The following is a 22,499-nucleotide window of genomic DNA, read 5'->3' on the forward strand; positions in this document are numbered from 1 at the left end:
TCGAAAGGTCGGCGGTTTGAATCCCTGCGGCGGGGTGCGCTCCCGCTGCTCGGTCCCAGCGCCTGCCAACCTAGCAGTTCGAAAGCACCTCCAGGTGCAAGTAGATAAATAGGGACCGCTTACCAGCGGGAAGGTAAACGGCATTTCCGTGTGCGGCTCTGGCTCGCCAGAGCAGCGATGTCATGCTGGCCACGTGACCCGGAAGTGTCTCCGGACAGCGCTGGCCCCTGGCCTCTTAAGTGAGATGGGCGCACAACCCCAGAGTCTGTCAAGACTGGCCCGTACGGGCAGGGGTACCTTTACCTTTACCTTTTTACTACACACATATAGGATGTCTCTTAACACCTTCAATGCAATGCTTTTCAGGGTAGTTAGTCACACATTCAGTAGCCAGTGATGGAGATTTGGTATAGTGGAGGACTTTCACCTTTGAAATGAACTTATTAGTGTTGTCAAAATATCTCAGTACAGCTGGAACTTTGCACATGCCCAGGGATACTCAAAATATGTATATTTTTGCTTTGCTCTGAAAGCTGAGTGTAAGAAATCCGAGGGAGCTGTGATAGTTCAAGCTGTGTTCTTTTAGCACAGAAAGTCACAGTGATTCCTACAAATATTCTGTCCATTGTGATTGCAATACTGGGTATTATCCCACTGTAACAGCAATAAGATGACTGCATTTGTAATTACTCCTGGGCACAATGAACATATAAAATGCAAGTATCCACCTCCAATATTCAGATATTAACTCCAGGAAAAGTTCCAGTAGGCAGCTGCTAGCAAGAATTTTCTCCCAATAATTGGATTAAGTATAAATTTTCATTTCCTTAGACATGTTTCTACCTTTTCCCACAAGGGACACCTCAGTCAAATGCCTGTGAGTTCTGATTGGCCAGAGTCCCCCTTTTGACCTCCCTGCCGCATTTCATGGGGAAATTATATTGTGATCTAATGACAGCTCAGTACCTGAGTCCTTTTTCATTTAACAGGTTAGAGCAGGGTGTGGAGAAGGGGGAAAGTCCTGTTGTGAAAGCGTGAATAATCATTTTGCTGTTAGGACTGTGGCTAGGGATGCACTGGATACATGCCTTAATACTGATTTTTGCCAAATAAGTTTTTACAGACAAATGTTGGCATTTACAGATGAATTGCTGCTATTGCAGTGACCTCTGCAGCACACAATTGTCTCCTGGAAAGATCCCCAAAGTTATAGTTCCATGAATGCGCATGAAATATATGTGTGTATAGACAGATGGGTAGATCTGGTCACAATGGCTTTAGGGGAGTTCGACAATATCAGGAGAGGGTACCAGGAGCAGGTCAGCAATAACACGGCTTACTCTTGATTCAAAGAAACAAGGCAGCTCAGGAGGCCAGGCCTAGAAAGCACAGCAACTAATTCCAGTAGAACTTGCCCCTATGAGCCAGTTGTGAGGACTGAAGATAAACTTGGTGCCCTCCAGAGGTTGTGAACAACAACTCCCATCATCTTTGACCATTGCCCATATTGGTTAGGGCTGATGGGAGTTGTCATCCATAGCCTCTGGAGCACACCCTGTCACAAAATATTTATGATCCTGCATCCTTGTGGATATTATCTATGGTTTTTCCACCTCCTATATAGCTCAGCATCAATTAAAAGTTTACTACATGGGATATGTAGCTTTCATATTTGTCTTAAGTAGAGACAAACAATCACCCCAGTATTTCATTGTCTTTATATTATGAGCATGATTTGTAAGACTTTACGTCTGAGTCAATTAATATGCCTCATCTATATGAGCTTTCATGTTTATAGTCCAAATTACGACTATGAGTCTTCAGCTTTAAAAGGGTCTAACAGACGTTAGGAGGACCTTGTGCCACTTGGACAAATTGAGGGTTAAACCTTTGTGGTTACTGTAAAGTAAGATAGGAGACTATTCATTGCTGGCTATAAATTAGAAACACCGCTTGAGCTCAATATTTTCTCATCCATTCAGTTCCAGATTACAGATATTGGATGGTATCCAACTCACACATTCTGTCGGCACAAGGCTTTTCTCTTCTGCAGTGGAACTTCCCCCATCTCCTCCCATGACCTGTAAATCTGCTCTTGGGTTTTTCACCAACCCTGCAGAGCAAAATTGTGGAGGTTGTGGTTGTAGGGAGAAGATGGGAGAAATTCTGTTGGGCAAGTGGAGATCCTTGTGCCAATGGAACAAGTTACTTAGCCCACCTGCTCCTCTACTCCTATGTGCAGATCAGCAGAGGAGTGTGTGTGTGTGTGTGTGTGTGTGTGTGTGTGTATCTTCTATCTATCTATCTATCTATCTATCTATCTATCTATCTATCTATCATCTATCTATCTATCATCTATCTATCATCTATCTATCTATCTATCTATCTATCTATCTATCTATCTATATCTATCTATCTATCTATCTATCTATCTATCATCATCTATCATCTATCTATCTATCTATCATCTATCATCTATCTATCTATCATCTATCTATCATCTATCTATCATCTATCTATCTATCTCTATCTCATTGTGAGACTGGGCTGGGCTACATGTTTCTTCTGCAGCTGGTTCAGTGCTACAATGGGATGAAAATTGCATGCCTTCCACTCTTTAGATGATCTAAAATTTGCAGAGGGCATAATTGTTTCTCTCCATTGCAGTGCTGGGCAGGATGGAAAGCTTTAAATCTTTCTGCCAGGATGTGTGACGTTATCTCCTTATCCTGTATGTACACTGATTATTTCCACTTTATCCTGTATTGCATATGAAAGTAGGCTTTGGGCGGCCCTTCTCTGCTCTTCCATATATGCTATTTTCATGCTGTTCATCACACTTAATATATAGGTATCTTAATTATGCTTTCATTACTTAAAAAGCCATGTTTCCACCTGCCTATTCTAAATGTTATAGTTCAAGAAGAGGAAGGCCGCAAAAAATGGCCAAACCAGTTTCTTCTGTTAAGTAGAAAGTCTGGCCTTTCTTCTTCTTCTTTCGTTCGGCCATTGCAAAACTAGAGTTGACAAAATACAGGTGATTTGTTCTTGTGTGAGTTATGGTCAGCGCTGGCCTTTGGCAGCAGTAATGTCGGCAGAGCATGCACTATGTTGTTATATTATGAATAAAAATCCCTGAATAAAAAAACCTACTCATTAATTCACCACAAAAGCTGGCAGAGCATATTAGATTTGGGGATTACTTCAAGGTTAGACTTTAGAGTGCCAGAACATCCCACGTTGATGCATAAATACAAACCTGGATAATTCCCCCAACACCCTTCTCTCTGCCCAGTACTGCTGTGCTATGTTCCACAGGGTCCACAACAGACTAATGCTCTCTTACAAAGAATGGAGATTTTGCTATTGACTGAGGGGCAAACAATGGTAATATTAATTCCTTGTTTTCTCTTGGATTATTTTTCAGTGGAACCTGTTTTCAAAAATGAAATTCATTTGGAACATATTCTAATCAACCTTTAAAAAAAATAAAAAAAGTGTTGTTGCTTTTTAAATGTACAAAAGGATTAACAATCATTGCATATCTGGGAAGTAAAATTGACAATGAATTAACAGTGAAACAATGTTATTTTTGCGTCTCTCTGATATGCTTTCAGAATAGTTTAATTCAAAGCTTAGTTGAGCACAAATTAATGAACTTCGAGTATTACCCAAAACTTATTATGTTAGACTTTAGAAGCTTTTATTCTAGTAATATGAGTAATATCAACTATAAAATCCCCACAGATATGGTATTTATAAGCATAGTACTAGTACTACTTCATCAAATATTAAAATGGGTCAAGCAATTTTCCTTCAGTGCCTTTCCTGCTTAGCCTATCAGGATAGCATGCCTGCCAAAGGAAGGATGGAAATAACTTGCATTTACCACCAGTTGACTGCCTTGATTTTCTACATTTTTCAGCTTATATTAAGTTTATAAACAGGGCATTTCTCTTTTCCCTTCCTGCTTCTCCATACCCTGCCCCCCAACTGAAACTAAACATTCTGAGACTATTGGACATGCTCAGCCCTCAGTAAGCTTTTTACAAGGTTGGTTTTGCACTGCTGTCAACCTTGAGGCACTTTATTGGACTAGAGCCAAAGTGGGTGGAGTTTATGGCACTGCATGATTGCATCTCTTTTCCCCAAATCTCTTTTCTGATGAGAGCAGCTTTTGAATCTCATTTGGAAACCAAGGACCCAGAGTCTGGAGGAAGAATGGGGAGGCACACAATGGCAGATACTTGAAGTCCAATGTGAAGTTTCCACAGTCTGTGTTGGTTTGGGGAGCCATGTCATCAGCTGGTGTTGGTCCACTGTGCTTCATTAAGTCCAGGGTCAACTCAGCTGTCTACCAGGAGATTTGGAGCACTTCATGCTTCCCTCCGCAGACGAGATTTATGGGGATGCTGATTTCATTTTCCAGTAGGACTTTGTCACCTGCCCACACTGCTAAAAGTACCAAAACCTGGTTCAATGCCCATGGGATTACTGTGCTTGATTGGCCAGCAAACTCGCCTGACCTGAACCCCATAGAGAATCTACGGGGCATTGCCAAGAGAAAGATGAGAGACATGAGACCGAGCAATGTAGAAGAGCTGAAGGCTGCTATTGAAGCTTCCTGGTCTTCCATAACACCTCAGCAGTGCCACAGGCTGATAGCATCCATGCCACGCCGCATTGAGGCAGTAATTGATGCAAAAGGGGCCCAAACCAAGTACTGAGTATGTGTGCATGCTTCTACTTCTCAGAGGTCCAATATTGTTCTATTTGCAGTCCTTGTTTTGCTGATTTCATTTAATATTCTAATTTTCTGAGATTGTTAATTTGGGGTTTTCATCAGCTGTACGCCATAAACATCACAATTATAACAAATAAAGGCGTGACATATCTCGCCTTGCATGTCATGAGTCTATCTCGTATATTAGTTTCACCTTTTAAGTTGAATTACTGAAATAAATGAACTTTTCCACAATATTCTAATTTTTTGAGTTTCACCTGTATGCAACAGACTGTTCCCCAACTCATCTTCTTGGAAGAAAGGCTGCAACTATTCATGATATATATAACCACAGTACCTATAAGCTTATGGAATAAGACTTTAATTTATGAATACTTCAGGAAACCATGGCTGAAGAGTAAGCATGAATCCATGACTATTCAAAGAATCCTTTATACACCATGATTTAAAAATTTGGACTAAGCATAGAAGCGAGATTTGGTCTTCATAACTGGCCGCAGCAACTCAGTCTAACTTGGTAAAGAAGTGGTATATGTGTTTCACATTTAAAGAAAAAAATGATGTTCCTGTTGATTTTAAAGCTTTGGGAATGGGCTTTTCATTCTTTAAAGGCTAAGTTAATTGCTTTTAGATTACCAATCATCTGTGCTTTTCTCTCTGATTGTATCTCTGCTTGATATGTTTTCATGTTGTAAATGCATGATAATTTGCTGTGATTGTATCTGTAGTTCATGTTTTTATGTTGTAATTGTATGCTAATTTCTGATTGTACATTTATCAGATACAGGAGTGTGATTTCCGCCCCACCCTCTCCTTGAATTCTCTCCTAGAATAAGTAATCTCATTTACACAGCTCATGTCCTTTCGGAAACTAAGTATATTTCAGAAAAGAATGGCACTGGTTTGAATTGGCCGAAGATATAAAGGATGTTATTTATATTATTTTTAAAAATTAAATAATAGTGTTATCCTGGTCCTCCTGAAACAAGCATATCCACTCATTATCTATCTATAAGGTTATCGTAACTTCCGTCATAGAGCTTCAGTATGCTGATGACAACATAGTGTGCACAAGCTCAGAGGATGACCTCCAAACCATCCTAAATATGTTTACAGAAGCTTACAAAAAGCTTGGCCTATCACTCAACATCCAGAAAACCAAAGTGCTGCACCAACAAGTACAAAATAACTCCTCTGCAGCGCCACAAATCCAACTCAGTGGTGTAACATTGGAAAATGTTTATCACTTCTCCTACAAGGGCCAACATTGATGCCGAAATCCAGCATCGCCTGAGCTCTGCGAGTGTGGCAGGGAAACCAAAATGCTTGTTTACAAAGCTATTGTACTACCAACCTTACTATATCATAGAATCATAGAATCATAGAATCGTAGAGTTGGAAGAGACCACAAGGGCCATCGAGTCCAACCCCCTGCCAAGCAGGAAACACCATCAGAGCACTCCTGACATATGGTTGTCAAGCCTCTGCTTAAAGTCCTCCAAAGAAGGAGACTCCACCACACTCCTTGGCAGCAAATTCCACTGTCGAACAGCTCTTACTGTCAGGAAGTTTTTCCTAATGTTTAGGTGGAATCTTTTTTCTTGTAGTTTGGAACCACTGCTCCGTGTCCGCTTCTCTGGAGCAGCAGAAAACAACCTTTCTCCCTCCTCTATGTGACATCCTTTTATATATTTGAACATGGCTATCATATCACCCCTTAACCTCCTCTTCTCCAGGCTAAACATGCCCAGCTCCCTTAGCCGTTCTTCATAAGGCATCGTTTCCAGGCCTTTGACCATTTTGGTTGCCCTCCTCTGGACACGTTCCAGTTTGTCAGTGTCCTTCTTGAACTGTGGTGCCCAGAATTGACACAGTACTCCAGGTGAGGTCTGACCAGAGCAGAATACAGTGGCAGAGAAGAATACAGTGGCAGAGCAGAATACAGTGGCAAGAGCAGAATACAGTGGCAAGAGCAGAATACAGTGGAATACTTGTGAAACATGGACCACTTATAAACGCCATCTCCAACTCCTTGACAGATTCCATCAATGGTGTCTCTGAAAATTTTGACACATCACTTGGGAAGACAGGCAAGCTAATATCAGTGTACGGGAAGAAGCAAAGATCGCCAGTGTTGAAGCAATGGTTCTTCAACATCAACTTCGTTGGACTGGTCATGTTGTGCGTATGCCTGATGATCGTCTTCCAAAGCAACTACTCTATTCCAAACTTAAAAATGGAAAGCGTAATGCTGGTGGTCAACAAAAGAGGTTTAAAGACTGTCTCAAGGCAAATCTTAAAAAATGTAGTATAAACACAAACAACTGGGAAACACTGGCCTGCGAGTGCTCCAGTTGGAGAACAGCCTTTACCAAAGGTGTCATGGGCTTTGAAGACACTTGAACTCAGGACGCAAGGGAGAAACGTGCTAAGAGAAAGGCACGCTTGGCAAATCCACACCATGATCTGCTCCCACCCAGAAACCAATGTCCCCACTGTGGAAAGACATGTGGGTCCAGAATCGGCCTCCACAGTCACTTACGGACTCATTGTTGAAACTGTGTTTATGGAGGACAATCTTATTCGGCTACGAGTGATCACCAAACAAGAAGATCTATCATCTATCTATCATCTATCTATCTATCTATCTATCTATCTATCTATCTATCTATCTATCATCTATCAGCTATCTATTTTTTGTAAACTAATTCTTTCAGCTAGCACAGTGCCTGTGTTAGCTTTTGCCTATACTTTTTAAAAATGTGAGCTGAATAAGTGCCCCTTATTTATTCTGTTGAATTCCAGCACCCTTTGTGGCGGTAGTTGATTATTATTTTTTTAGTGTGCCTTCATGCATGCAATAGACCATTTGCTGAAAGGAGACTAGACAAGGAGACAGAAATTTTAAGTTTCTTTCTTTTTATATATATATATATATATATATATATATATATATATATAATATTTATTGGTGTTTCAAAAAGTTACAAGAATAAAAAAGAAAGAAAAAGAAAAACAGAAAATACAAAATACAGAAAAAAATAAAAACAATTAAAAACAAATACATCTTTCCATATCTCCTTGACCTCCTCACACCTCCCTTTTTTGTATTCTAGTTCATTAGTTGTTTCAGCAAATCCTTTCCTTCTTTGTTTTTATCTTACTAATTTATCTTAAGATATTGTAACTTTACATTCTGACCTGTTAACAATCCATTTTTACTTAATCCTTTATAACATTACTGCTAAAACCACATATCTTCATTCCAGCATCCTTCTAACATTCCTTAATTTTACAATGTTTCTGTAGATAGACTTTAAATTTCTTCCAATATTCTTCCACCAACTCTTCTCCTTGGTCTTGGATTCTGCCAGTCATTTCCCCCAGTTCCATATAGTCCATCACCTTCATCTGCCATTCTTCCCGGGTGGGTAAATCTTGTGTCTTCCAGTACTTTGCAATAAGTATTCTTGCTGCTGTTGTGGCATACATAAAGAAAGTTCTATCCTTCTTTGACACCAATTGGCCGACCATGCCCAGGAGAAAGGCCTCTGGTTTCTTCAGGAAGGTATATTTAAATACCTTTTTGATTTCATTATAGATCATCTCCCAGAAAGTCTTAATCTTTGGGCACGTCCACCAAAGGTGAAATAATGTTCCTTCAGTCTCTTTACATTTCCAACATTTATTAACAGACAAATGATATATTTTTGCAAGCTTGACTGGTGTCATGTACCACCTGTATATCATTTTCATAATATTCTCTCTTGAAATTTTAAGTTTCATGCTTTTTAGTGGACAGTTGAGGTTTGTTTGTTGTTGTTTTTTTTTAAAAAAAACTTCTTTAAAAATATATATATAGTTTTAGTTTTGAAAGAACAGGCTTCTGGGTTCCTGTTGTTAACTTGCTTGCCAAAAACCCTTTGATCTATTTTGTAAAAAGTTGCTGTCTTAATAAAAACCTAGGTTCCCAAGGGATATAGTAACAACTCTGCCATATGCTTTGTCTACCTGTCTGGAAACGAAAAGTTCCTATAACAAAGGACACTTCCAATAATGAACGGAGACAAAGGTTTTAATAATATTGGGCCAACCGGTCCCCCTAATATATCTAGCATGTTCCCAAAACATAATAACTGCAATCTATTGGAATCAAACAGGTTATGACACCCTTCTTCCAAATATGATTGTTTCATTTCTGTTTGGGGAGCAAGAGAAAATAGCTCAAGGATCCTACTCCAATGAAATAAGAAAATTATGGAGTGTTACAACAGTAGAACTTTGGATTTGCATTGCTCTTGGAGGATACTTTGAGAGTCAATACTTCTAGGGGGTTTTTTGTTTTTGCTTGCCTAGTGAAGAAGACTTCTGGAAAACTCAGCAGCTGTGGTGTTCTCCACCACTATAAGCCATCTCAATAAAGCAGCTAGATATTATAGCAGTGAAAACTGTGGGAGGGTGTCTACTACTGTCTCCGGCCCCCGCAACACATTTAGAATTTGAACTGAGTTAAAATTTGGGAATGCAAAAATAAACATTTTGCATTTCGGACATAAAGAAAGAGGAAGATGCAAAGTAAGGCAGAGAACTGGATGCTGGAAAAAGTAAGCTTTAGAAATGTAGGGATCAGGCAACACATCTGTCCGCAGTATGGATAGCCAACATGGGCCTCTCTAGATGTTATTGGATTAGAATTATTACAACCCCTCAGCATTGGCCATGCTGGCTGGGGCAGTTGACAGTCAGAATCCTTCCCTAACCTGTTGCCATCAAGATGGTTTGGATTACAACTCCCATCTGCCTCAGTCAGCATGAACTATGCTCAGGGATGATGCGATTTGTAGTCCAAAACACCTGAGGGGCAAGGAAGGTTGGTCTACAGCAACAAGATGCAGACTTTAATGCCATATAACTGAGAACAGAGGTCTCTAGCATTAATCTAAGAAAGGCAGTTTTGTGTTATTTTACTTCTCTGAAAACAACAATGCAAAAACAAAGCTATTCTACTACAGTTTACCTTTAGCTGTGAATTCCCTTGGTTTTAATGTTCTGTTTGATGTAATGCTATAAGGCTTTGTGAAAATCCATTTTAATTTTCCCCAACAATGCCAGAAATGTCAGTGACAAGATATGGACACAGCGGAAATTTAGAAACAAGAAAACTATCTATCCTTTGGGGACATACCATTTGGATGAAGCTAGATTGTGTTATTTGTAATCTTTATGAAAATACCAGCACAATAAAATGCCCCAGTGGTTTTAAATGAGCTGAGACAATGCAATATATTTTGAAGTACAGAAAAGGAGTTGCAGATTAATAACACATGGAGAGTACAATAAGCAGAATAATACAAAATGTTGACCAAGTTCTTGTAACTGGCATTATGCTATAATCAGATACTGGAAGGTAATTTTGCAGTCTTGATTTGCTGCAGAGCACATTGAAATTTTTTTTTTAAACAAATTTGTTGCATTTTAGTATGGGGAGTTATGAAGGCATGAAAAAATAATATTAAATCATTATTGAGTTTTCAATATTTAATGTAAAAATGTAATTGCTCATGGGTTGCCTAATTTCATGATGTTGAACAAATATTAATTTCTGTCTCTGTACTGAGACCAGGGCTGCTGAAGGGAAACGGCCTTCTAGCCACCTGAATTTCACTCACACCTTACCCAGTTTTAAGCAGGGAGAGATAGAGAAACAATAGCGGAACTGCTAGCCAACCTAGCCAGAAATTCTTCATCATCGTTATCACCACCACCACCATCATACAGTGCTTCCAATAGATGTATTTAAGTGGTGTGCAATGATATCAGTACCCTGTACTGTGGCAGGATGAATCTAATGCTGAAAGCCAATCTTGTTTCTATGGATATGGCATTCTGGGCTTTTTGGGAGGAGGGTTGAATTTAGAAACCCAGAAAGCTGTCTCACACTGGGTCAGACCACTGGTCCATGTAGTCAACACTCAATGCCAACAGCTCTCCAGGGTTTCAGGCAAGTCTTGCCACTTCCTACCTGGAGATGCTGAGGATTAAACTTGGGACCTTCTCTATGCAAAACAAGAGCCCTGCAAGCTCACAAGCTGGACCTGAGCACAACAGCACTCTTCTTGCTGTGGTTTCCAGCAACTAGTATTCAGAAGCCTACTGATTCTGAGCATGGAGGCAGAGCATAAGCACTGTGGCTAGTAGCCATTGATTCTTTACCCGCCTTGCCAGTAATTATGCCTAAACCTCTTGTAAAGCCATAAAAGTGTCAGGAGCTCATCCTACTCTTGAGTAGGACCCTGGCAGAGACACATGCCTAACTGGCATGTTCTCTCCCTCCTGATTGTTTGTTCGGGAGCTTCAAAAGCTTTCTTCTGCCCAAACATCACAGTGACTGATGCCAACAGACATCGGCACACTCAGGGATCCGCAGAGTCCTCACAGATTGCATAACAGACCTCAGCAACTCAGCATTTTGGCTAATCTACTTTATTTACATATAAACACACACAGAGCACTGCAGCATGGCTCCCTCTCTCTTTAGCATCAGACAGCAAAGAGAAAGAACAAAGGACAATAGTCCCACTTCACGGAACATAGTAACACAAACATCCTGTCTCCGTCACTTCCCACTCTGTGGAGTCAAAACATATACCATCATGTGAAAGACAACAATCGCATGACTGCAATCAGGGAGCAGGAATTCTAACAAAAAGTTGGCAGCCATCTCTGTAATGTATACATTATCAACTAAATATCTGCCATGTGGCTTCTTTAAGAGAAACAATTATGACCCAAGAGGCCAGCTCTTGGAGGGCTGACTCAGAGGTGTGGCATGGCTGGATACATTTGTCTCCAATCTTTGTGTGCTCCCAGGTCTCTTCAGAAACAAAGTTTGTCAACCATCAACTCAGCTTGTAGTGCATTTCTACATAAATAGCTGAAGACAACACATGGTGTCAGAAGTATCACTGCCTTCTGTGGGAGCAAATTCCATAGTGTGAAGAAGTACCTGCTTTTGCCTGTTCTAAATATTCCAATATTCAGCTTAATTAGATGTCCCCAAGCTCTTAGTCTTATGAGAGATGGAGGAAAAAAGCTTTTCTCTATGCATACTTAATTTTATGTACTTCTAGCTGAGTGTTGAGTCCTGAAGCTGAGACTCCAATACTTTGGCCACCTCATGAGAAGAGAAGACTCCCTGGAAAAGACCCTGATGTTGGGAAAGATGGAGGGCACAAGGAGAAGGGGACGACAGAGGACAAGATAGTTGGACAGTGTTTTCGAAGCTACCAACATGAGTTTGACCAAACTGCGGGAGGCAGTGGAAGACAGGAGTGCCTGGCATGCTCTGGTCCATGGGGTCACAAAGAGGCAGACACGACTAAATGACTAAACAACAACAACAACAACAAGCTGAGTGTTGTTTACACTGACTGGTAGCAGCTCTCTAGGGCTTCAGACTGGGAATCTCCTAGGGCTACCAGGAGATGCTGGGTATTGAACATAGGGCAAAAGCTCTACCAGTGAACTACAGCTCTAGACATACTTTAGTTCTCCTGCACCAGTGTGGTTAAGTCCAGAAGAAACCCAAGCTATGAAACCAGAGGAGAAAACTCCCATTGTCAAGATGCAAGAAAAAGATGAAAAGGAGAATGCTATATAATCTCTTTGGCTGCTAAAATCAAAGCCTTTTTTTTTTTTTACTAACTGTGTCCAAAAGTTAGTGCATTATAACGTCATCATAATTTTTCTTACAGGGTAGTAATATCATGTGCAGCACACTTATAGCAACCATTAATCACGGAGACACTTGGAATGCAAAAGGGCTTGACTTAATCAGATCGTGGTACGTGTAGCATGTTTCACTGCCTGACAGAAAGAAGAAAACATTGTGGTTATTAACTTGTAGGAAAGAAAGAGAGAACTGCATGAACCATAGTCTCAGAAAGACCTTCACAGTGTGTGTGTGTATGTGAAGAACTGGTAAGGAAGTCATCGTTCATGCATTCTAAGGTCAAGAGAGGTACCACTGAGATTCTCTTTTACACGCTTCTGCATAGCAGAAGCTGGAGCATGTAGTAGAAGTGGAAAATTCTTTTTTTGAAAAGACATTTTGGTTACAGTATTCAAAGAACTGATTAAAACTGCTATTCTAATGCATAAAGCAACTCTAATAATAATAATAATAATAATAATAATAATAATAATAATAATTTATTATTTCTACCCCACCCATCTGGCTGGGTTTCCCCGGCCACTCTGGGCGGCTTCCAACAGAAGCTTAAAAACACCAGTCATTGAAGACTTCCCTAAAGCAGCACCCCCCCCCCAATGATGCAGGGCTGTGTGTTGGGGTCCGATTAAAAGCAGAGGAATGGGAAATTGAACCATGCCCATCTCCATGGTCTACATACAACTAACTCTTGAACCACAGTGGTCTTCCCTACTTCCTTCTCCAACACTAAGAATAAATGTCATTGTTTACACCAGGCTCACAATTATTTCAAGCTCTTTCAGACACCCTGCTTTATTCTAAATCCACCCCAGCTAGTGCAACAATTATATAGTATTGTGTAAAGAAAGCTGATTATACTGATATTTAGCTTCAAGTCAAAAATATTGGGTTGAAAACATACAGGCAGGGAGGCAGGAGAAAGTCTGCTTAAGTGGTGGTCAATCTGCTTCCATGGTTACCAAACAACTGCTGAGATTTAAATATGGAAGTAGAAGGCAATCTCCTTAATCTTATTAACTAATCCAGATTGATTAACCAGACATAAAAATTATTCAAAAATCCATATACTACAGCTTGAGCACAGCAATGCTTATTTATCTTGCTGGCTGTTATTTATTTCCTTTGCATCATATATTAGATTCTTCTTAATTATTTTAATTAGAGAGTAGGCTTGTGCAAACGTTTATTTACTACAAATAATTTCCATTTGACATTAAACATTTTTTTTAAAATAGTCTCTGTCCAATGTTCCCAGTACCTCATCTGCTTTTGAACAAAAAACACTGATGGTGCTCTTGAGTGCCTATTTCAACAATTAATTACTTACAGTGGTACCTCGGGTTAAGTACTTAATTTGTTCCGGGGGTCCGTTCTTAACCTGAAACTGTTCTTAACCTGAAGCACCACTTTAGCTTATGGGGCCTCTTGCTGCTGCCGCGCCGCCAGAGCATGATTTCTGTTCTCATCCTGAAGCAAAGTTCTTAACCCGAGGTAATATTTCTGGGTTAGCGGAGTCTGTAACCTGAAGCGTATGTAACCTGAAGCGTATGGAACCTGAGGTACCACTGTATTTTAAAAGTTATTTCTAACTCGCCTTTCATGGTAAAGCAATCCCAGGTAAAACCATATCAGCAGCAAAAACATCAAAAACAAAAAAAACAAAAAAACCCCATAGAACAGATGAAAACAGCATAATCCAGCACATCAAGTAGCTAGGAACTCAAACCCTGGATAAAGAAATAGGAGTTTAGTTGGTGATGAAAGCTCAAAGAAGATAGTGCCAGCTGTATCTCTGAGGGGTGGGCGTTCCATAGATGGGGCACCACTACAGAGGAGCTTTCTGATGCTGCATACAAGATCTCAATTGGCTTTGGTGCAACTAAAGGACTTCCTGTTTGCCATGCAGCCAGTGTGGTGTAGTGGTTAAGAGCGGTAGACTCATAATCTGGTGAACCGGGTTTGCGTCTCTGCTCCCCCACATGCAGCTGCTGGGTGACCTTCGGCTAGTCATACTTCTTTGAAGTCTCTCAGCCCCACTCACCTCACAGAGTGTTTGTTGTAGGGGAGGAAGAGAAAGGAGATTGTTAGCTGCTTTGAGACTCCTTCGGGTAGTGATAAAGCGGGATATCAAATCCAAACTCTTCTTCTCCTCCTCCTCCCTGCTCATCTTTTCTTTTCAGATTTGCCTGTCTTTCAGCTTATGCCATTTAGCATTTTTCCTTGTTTCCTTTGTGGTTTTATAGCTTGTTTTGCCCCCCCCCCTTGTTTAAGTGCCAGTGTAACTTAAGTTGAAAAATGTGTCAGAATATCAATATTAGAGTGACATTTCTATTCTGTTTATACTGAGCATGTAATAGAGTGTACAATTTTGAATATGATGGATGCTTAGAAGAATGATTGGCAGCCTTTCTTTAAGCATCTGGTTGTGTTGCAGCTTTTACTTCCCATCCGCTTTTATCCACCCGTGAAATAGTCCAAAAACAAGCATATTGATGCAGAAAATATCAACAATAGGAGAATCTGAGAAATCCCACCGCAGGATTTTCCCATTTAAGTCATCAGAAAACCAACATTATGCAGTTCAGAATGCGAATCTGTCATTTTTGCTTTCCCTAAGTTTCTAATTTTCCAGATCTTAGGTTCTCCACATTCCCATATCAGTTTGTATTTTGTTTGTTTGTGGTATTTTTTTTAATAAAAAAAAGTTATGAAAATTATCAGCAAATTTTCCTAGTTGCCCCCTTTTAAAAGGCAATTCTGTCAAATGTACACATGTTTCACTGGTAGAACACATTTTCAGCAGTGAAATACAGTGGTGCCCCGCAAGACGAATGCCTCGCAAGACGGAAAACCCGCTAGACGAAAGGGTTTTCCGTTTTGGAGGTGCTTCGCAAAATGAATTTCCTATGGGCTTGCTTCGCAAGACGAAAATGTCTTGCGAGTTCCTGCGGGTTTCCCCCCCTCCCCCTTTTTCTAAGCCGCTTATCAGCTGATCCGCTAAGCTGCTAAGCCGCTTATCAGCTGATCCGCTAAGCTGCTAAGCCGCTTGTCAGCTGATCCGCTAAGCCGCTAAGCCGCTTATCAGCTGATCCGCTAAGCCGCTAAGCCGCTAATAGCGCTAATCCGCTAAGCTGTCAAAGGGCTTGCTTCGCAAGACGAAAAAACTGCAAGACGAAGAGACTCGCGGAACAGATTCTTTTCGTCTTGCGAGGCACCACTGTATATGCATTTAATGGGCACTTTATTCTAGTATATGCCCTTTTCTACACTTCGTGTGGCAGTAAAACTGCATTGCAAAATTCAGAGAAGTGTGAATTTGGAGGATGGCTGCATTTTGGTTCAAGTATGGTTTCAGGAAGAACAAATTTGGTAGGCATATCAAATTGAAAATGTGAGGCTACACAATGATATGTCCTGGTGTGAAGGAATCAGCAGTTGATTACATACCATGATCCTTGTCTGAGCTTCTAATTAACCCCTGCAAATGTGAAATTACAGAATTATAGGCAAGAGAGAGAATATTATTTTGGGTCATATAGTTCATTTCGTTACTAGCGCTAAATATTTCTTAATTTTCTTATTAGCTGTTTATCCTTCCTTCCTTCCTTCCTTCCTTCCTTCCTTCCTTCCTTCCTTCCTTCCTTCCTTCCTTCCTAATTAGGAAAGAAAGGAAGCAGTCATCTCTCTATAGCAGTGTTTCCCAACCGGTGTTCCGCGGCACACTAGTGTGCCGCGAGACGTTGCCTGGTGTGCCGTGGGAGGAAGGCGGTCGGGGGGGAGGGGGCGCCGCACGCACCCGCGTCAGGAGCCAGCACTTACCTCCCACGGTGCAGGGAAAGACTGGAAGAGCGTCGCAGCAACGCGCACGCGCAGAGCAGCCGTAAAGGGAGGCGTGTGGGTGGAGAAAAGGAGGGAGGGAGAGAGAGAGAGCGGGAAGGGGAGGGGGGAATCCCCCTAGGCGTGAAGGGAGCGCGCGCCGTACGTTCCAAATTTAAAGGAGGGAGGAAGAAAATCCCCTCAGCCACATCGGGTACAGGTTATCCTCCTTCGCCATTGGCCGCTTTATTGCCCCACCCACGCAAGGCGCGAGCCCGGACCTACGCGCCGGTCTCTACGCCACGTGACGGCTTTTGCCTCCAGGACGGCATCTGCCTGCGCCAACTCGCGGCTGAGCCAGGACTTTTCGTACACGTGTGGGCACTTCGTAGCATGTGCTCGGCTTTGCCCGGAAGCGCTACGGAAAGCGGCTTGGATCAGAAAGCCTGGGCTCTTGCCGTGCGCGGCATTGTGTTGAAGCGTGCTGGTAGTTAGTGGGTTGGGAGAGCCGCAGCACCCCATCTTTTTTTCATACGAACATGGTTAAGAAGCTTTGTGGAGTGTCAGTAGGTTGGCACAAACCATGACGTTTGGGGACATTAATCTAGCTCAGGGTTCTTAATACCCTGAGACGTTGCCTGGTGTCCTCTTTGAATAAGCGGGGCCTGAGCGTTCCACCAATTTAGGCCTCCTGCCCGGATGTGATATGGCTCCACCTTCCTCAAGGTGGTTCTGCTTTTAAATATTTTCCACCCTGTCACCATGAGGACTAGCGACTTCTTTTCGTAAAATATAAAATCGCTGCTCCTTGCTCTCGTGAGACTATGTGTTTTAATTCGAAAAGGGTGTTCCGTGTACATTTGTGCAAGCTGTGCTGTAAAAAAAAAGGGGTCTGTATCCGTTTGTCAGTGGCAATTGGATGGCCAGATACTGCAGTGATGGAAAAGTTTTTGAAAAGAAAAGAACTGGACTCTGAACAAAATTTGGAGCCAGATGAGAGCCCATGTATGAGTGGGCATGAAAAGAAAGCAAAGATGGTTAGCTCAAGCAAATTCTCTGGCACAAGGCAATATAACGAAAGCTATATTTCATTTGGATTTACTTTCACCGGAGATGCAAACCAACCAACTCCACTGTGCGTGGTGTGTGGTGAAAAGCTAGCTAACAGTGCTATGGTCCCAAGCAAACTTAAACGCCATCTCCAAACGAAACACCCTTTGCTTCAAAACAAGAATGCGGACTATTTTGTTCGCCTGCGTGAAAACACGGAGAAACAGGCAACTTTCATGAGACAAACCTCAAAGGTAAATGAAAGAGGTCTTAAAGCTAGCTATCACGTTGCTGAACTTATAGCCAAGTCAAAAAAGTCGCACACTGTGGCAGAGACATTAATACTTCCCGCCTGCAAAGCTATTGTAGAGGAGATGCTCGGACCTGAAGCAGCTAAGGAAATAGCCAAAGTCCCTCTCTCAAACAACACAATTTCCAGACGTATTAATGACATGTCTGCAGACATTGAAAGTGTGGTTTTGGAAAAGATCCATAGCACTGAGAAATTTGCATTACAACTTGACGAGTCTACTGATATCAGTGGACATGCTCAACTCTTGGCCAATGTGCGTTTTGTTGATGGTGATGCAATTAGAGAAAACTTCTTTTTCTGCAAGGCATTGCCAGAAAAAGCAACAGGAGAAGAAATTTTTCGGGTCACATCAGAATACCTTGAACAAGGAGGACTTAAGTGGGAAAACTGCACAAGTGTCTGCACCGATGGAGCTGCAGCCATGGTCGGGCACACCAAAGGCTTTGTAAGCAGAGTGAAGGAAAGAAATCCAGATGCGATTGTTACGCATTGTTTTTTGCACCGTGAGGCCCTCGTAGCCAAGACTTTACCAGCAGACCTAGTTCATGTGTTGGATGATGTTGTGCGCATGGTAAACTTTGTAAAGTCACGACCCGTGAAAAGTCGCATATTTGCAGCTTTGTGTGAGGAGATGGGAGCGAAGCATAAAACCTTGCTGTTTCATACGGAGGTCCGGTGGTTGTCGCGTGGCAAGGTCTTGGTTCGTGTGTATGAGCTGCGGGAGGAACTTAAAGTGTTTCTGACAAATGAGAGGTCAGATTACGCAAAGCTGCTTGCAAGTGATGAGTGGTGTGCAAGGCTGGCATACCTGGCAGATATATTTCATCATCTGAATGAACTGAACACACGAATGCAAGGCCGAAATGAAAACCTGCTTACAAGTACAGATAAAATAAATGGATTCCGTTCAAAGGTGCAACTCTGGCATCAACACGTGGAAAGTGGCAATCTTGAAATGTTCACACTCACCAAGCAATGGCAAGGTGTTCACACTGCTGCACTGTGTGAGATAATAGGTAAACATTTAAAAACTCTCGAGGGGAAGTTGTCATTTTATTTCTCTTCAGTCTCCACTGAATGCCTTGACTGGGTTAGGGACCCTTATAGCTCAGCATCAGTTGAAGAAGAAGAGGAGTTTGGATTTGATATCCCGCTTTATCACTACCCGAAGGAGTCTCAAAGCGGCTAACATTCTCCTTTCCAGTTGGTGGAAAGGACATGACTTTACAGGAGCAGGAGGAACTAACTGAACTGAGACAAAATCGTGGTTTCAAGCTAAGATTTGCTGATCTACCTTTGGACAGTTTTTGGTTGGAAACTGCCAAGGAGTTCCCCCTTCTGGCAAATAAAGCTATTTTGACATTGCTCCCATTCTCCACTACATATCTCTGTGAGTTGAGCTTTTCAAGCATGATTGCTATAAAAACTAAATACAGAGAGAGACTGAGAGCTGTTGACGAAGAGCTACGTGTGTGTCTTTCTTCGATTCCAGCCAGAATATCAGCTTTGTGTTCAGCCAAAAAGGCCCAGGTTGCGCACTGAATAAAGTATTTTATAATTTTTCATATTTCTGTTTACTTACTATTTCATAATAAAGTAATTATAAAATACTTTCTTTGTGTTTATTTGATTCCTATTAAAGAGAGTTACTTTATATATAGTCAATATAGGCACAGAGTTAATTTTTTAAACATTTTCTAATGGTGGTGTGCCTCGAGATTTTTTTCATGAAACAAGTGTGCCTTTGCCCAAAAAAGGTTGGGAAACACTGCTCTATAGCAGGTGAGGGAAACCTGTGATTCCAGTTGCCATCACACCTGATCATTGGCAATGCTGGCTGGGGCTGATAAGACTTGGACAAACTCTTGAAGGTCATAGATTCCCACCGCTGCTCTGTAGCATGCAGACTACTCTAGCTGACAATTACTAATTAATTAAATTTCTATATTGTCCAAGGATCACAGGGTGGTTAACAATATAGAAGCAGGAAAATACATAACATAGTAGCAAACAAAAACAATACCCCAACAATTTAAAAGGCCATAGATAGTTTAATTTGCCAAAGGCCTGTGAGAAAAGGAATGTTTTTGCCTGGGGCCTAAAGATATGTAATGAAGGCACCCGGTGAGCCTCCTTGGAGAGAGCGTTCCACAAGCAGGGAGCCACCACGGAAAAGGCCTACACTTGTGTTGGCACCCTCTGGATCTCTTGCAGACAAGGCACAAGAAGAAGGGCCTCAGATGATGATTTCAGGGTCCAGGTCAGTTCATATGGTGAGAGGCGGTCCTCGAAGTATTCGCGTCAATATAAATTCAAAACCAATGAGGGAAATTGGAAGGAAAAAGCAACAGGACAACAGGGTAGGAGGAAAAAAAACCACCAAGGAAAAAGCTAGCAGGAAAAGTGGAATTAGATAATTATTCAAAATACAAGTCTCCTTAATCTTCATTAAAAAAATTCAGGTTATGTTGACTACCTTTTTCTGATTTTCCTTGCCTGTAGAATATTATACATTTACTCACTACAAATTCATAAGAATATTTTGCATCATTTATCTAGATGAAGCAATTATCGTACATTTCTGACACCATGAATGTGTATTTACTTCTATTCCGCTAAATTTTCCAGTGTTCGAAAAAGTCTTATGACTGCTTTTATGATCGATAGAAAGTAGCTAGAGGTCCAGTTACGCTATGATGATAGATTTAAGAACATGTTTCCATTATTGATGCTGAACAAGCTGTGTCAATTGTGTCTTCTGTCTTAGGTTTAGATTTGTCCTGGGGAAAATCTTTACATCTGTATTTCATAGTTCTTACTAGGCTTAAGCAAAATAGGAAGAAAGATTAGTAAATATTTGAGGGTAGCTGGCCAGTTTTTCCTATTTTGGATTTTTTTTTTAGTTCAAATAACAAAGGCTTTACATCTTAATTGGGACTGAATTCTATATACTTCAGCAAACATGCCATGTACCCAATGATGTACGATGGCTTTCCCCACCCATTTTGCTGCAATTTTCTCCTATACATATTTTTATATGCAATTTTGCCAGATATACACATTTCTGCAGTGCAATTTTCTCCAGTAGTTTTGTATGTTATTTTCATTAATATATGCATTCATGGGCACTTTACAGTCATACATGCTTTTCAGCTGAGGGCTTGCCGATCAGAAGGTCAACGGTTTAAATCCCTGTGACAGGGTGAGCTCCCATTGCTCGGTCCCAGCTCCTGCCAACCTAGCAGTTGGAAAGCATGTCAAAGTGCAAGTAGATAAATAGGTACCTCTCCGGAGGGAAGGTAAACGGCGTTTCCGTGCGCTGCTCTGGTTTTGGTGTTCCGTTGTGCCAGAAGCGGCTTAGTCATGCTGGCCACATGACCTGGAAAAACTATCTGCGGACAAACACTGGCTCCCTCACCCTGTAAAGTGAGATGAGCGTCGCAACCCCAGAGTCATTCATGACTGGACTTAACTATCAGAGGTCCCTTTACCTTTACCTTTACTTTACTGGAGAGCTGTAATGCAAAATTCAAAAGTGGACATTTGAAAAGATGGCTGTGTTTTGGTTCACATATTGTTTCAGAAAGTGCAAATGATGTAAGCTTGCCTTTAAATAAGCACTGACCAGAATTTTCCCCACATTACTATTTGCGAGTGTCTTTTCTTTCATCCTGGGCCTGTGAAGGAGGTAGGAGCTAAAGATATGAGATAGGCAGCAGGCAACATTGGCCCATGACTGGTACACTGGACTTGGATTTCTAAGATAATCTATGATTTCTTTTTTGCAATTATTTATTTATAATTAATTATCTGTATTTCATGTCAGTCCTCATTTACAGCTCTCTCTCTCTCTCTCTCTCTCTCTCTCTGGGGGTTTATTACATGAAATAAGCACAACTCAATAAAATGAAAACTTATCTAGAAATCACACACGTCCACCACTTTGTTTCTGCAGAACATATTCTAGTCTAACTAATTACATTCTGACTTATCTTTATTGCCACTGGAGATCTAAGGATAAATTATTTCTCACTTGGTAGTTTAAACAACAATATGGTCATATATATTCCATTTCAGGGTTTACAATGTAGCTATAGGGCTACATTGTTTCAAAGCTCCTGTGCTAAATTCTGCATTTTTCTTGAGTATTATCTGAATGCCACCAATAATCTTGAGGTTAACATTGCTCTTTGATGTTGCTGTTTAATTGCAGAAGGCAAACTCTACTCACTTTATCTCAGTGAGGGCAATAGGGAGCTTTTCTTCCCAGAGTCCACTGAATTTCATATTTCCATTTATTTTTAGGGTGCCACAAGCCCAACGCTCACAGTAGAATCCTATACATGTCTACTCAATTGAGTTTACTGGAGCTTGCTTCCATTAAGAGGGTACCGGATTGAAACTTTTGTGGGGTGTTTGCAGTAGTCAAAGCGTCAAAACCATGTCAAGAGAGCACTTCATCATGTCCCAGTAAACAGCAGCTGCACTTTTGACTTTCACACATTGAACATGAAGGTCTGAATGTGGTTTGTAACTGCATTCAATTGAACACACATCAAATCCTTCCCACAATCAAGGTTCCTGATCAGAGGAGGACTGTAACTGCCTTCAGCTGAATGTGCTTAGAATCTCCATGCAAACTTGTGGTTTCAGTGCATGAAAGTCAGGAGATGAGAGGGTGTTGCAAAGTGGGGAGACTAGATGCAGGCAGGGCTAGTGTAACCCGCTGGAATATGTTCCTTTTAAGAATATGTTTCTCTGGAGGGAGGATATTCCTGCACCTGCTCAGTAGAGAGTTGAAGCATGGAGCAGCCACTACTACTATGGGCAAAATGCCTATATTA

Source organism: Podarcis cretensis (genome assembly GCF_951804945.1).
Source record: "Podarcis cretensis genome assembly, chromosome: 7".
In the NCBI taxonomy this organism is placed as follows: domain Eukaryota; kingdom Metazoa; phylum Chordata; class Lepidosauria; order Squamata; family Lacertidae; genus Podarcis; species Podarcis cretensis.